Source organism: Chrysochloris asiatica, unplaced genomic scaffold, assembly GCF_000296735.1.
Source record: "Chrysochloris asiatica unplaced genomic scaffold, ChrAsi1.0 scaffold00188, whole genome shotgun sequence".
Lineage (NCBI taxonomy): Eukaryota > Metazoa > Chordata > Mammalia > Afrosoricida > Chrysochloridae > Chrysochloris > Chrysochloris asiatica.
Genome location: NW_006408706.1, coordinates 3,948,133 through 3,948,779, shown reverse-complemented (window position 1 = coordinate 3,948,779; position 647 = coordinate 3,948,133).

Genomic DNA, 647 nt, shown 5'->3' with positions numbered 1-647 from the left:
CTGAATTCCCTCTCAGGCATATCTAGAACCCGCTCCTCCTTCTCTATGAAGCCTTTGTCTGTCTCCAGCTCATTTGCATCTGCTGCTCTTTTCTGTTTTTCGACATGCTTCAATAATGTTAATTGTTTCTTATTGGGCTTGATTATTCTTATTTTATTATAATTATTGGTAATATGATCAGGAGATAGGTGGCAGGCGGCGACGGGTGGGCAATTTGGGCCTCAGTTGGGCCTGGGCCTCGGTGGCAGGCCGTTTGGGCCTCGGGCAGGTGGGTTGAGCCTAGGGTGGGCGGTTTGGGCCTCTGGGGCCTGGGCGTCAGTGACCGGCCTGAAGGAGGGTTGGGCCTCAGAGGCCCTTGACCTTGGTGGCGACCAGGCAGTGGGCCGCTTGGGCCACGTGGTGGGTAGGCGATTTTAGTCTTGGTTGGGTCTGGGCCTTTGTGACCAGTCTGTGGGCAGGTTGGGCCTCGGGGCAGGCCTTGGCCTCAGTGGGTGGGCCTGTGCTTTGGGTGTTCCTGAGCTTCAGCGGCTTGGCAGAGGGCTGGTCTAGGCCGAGGCAGTGGAGGGTGGGGGGTAGTGGCTGCAGGGAGGTGGTGTCTGTATCTGATGATGTAAAACATGCCTCTCTCTGTTTCTCTGTACCATGGG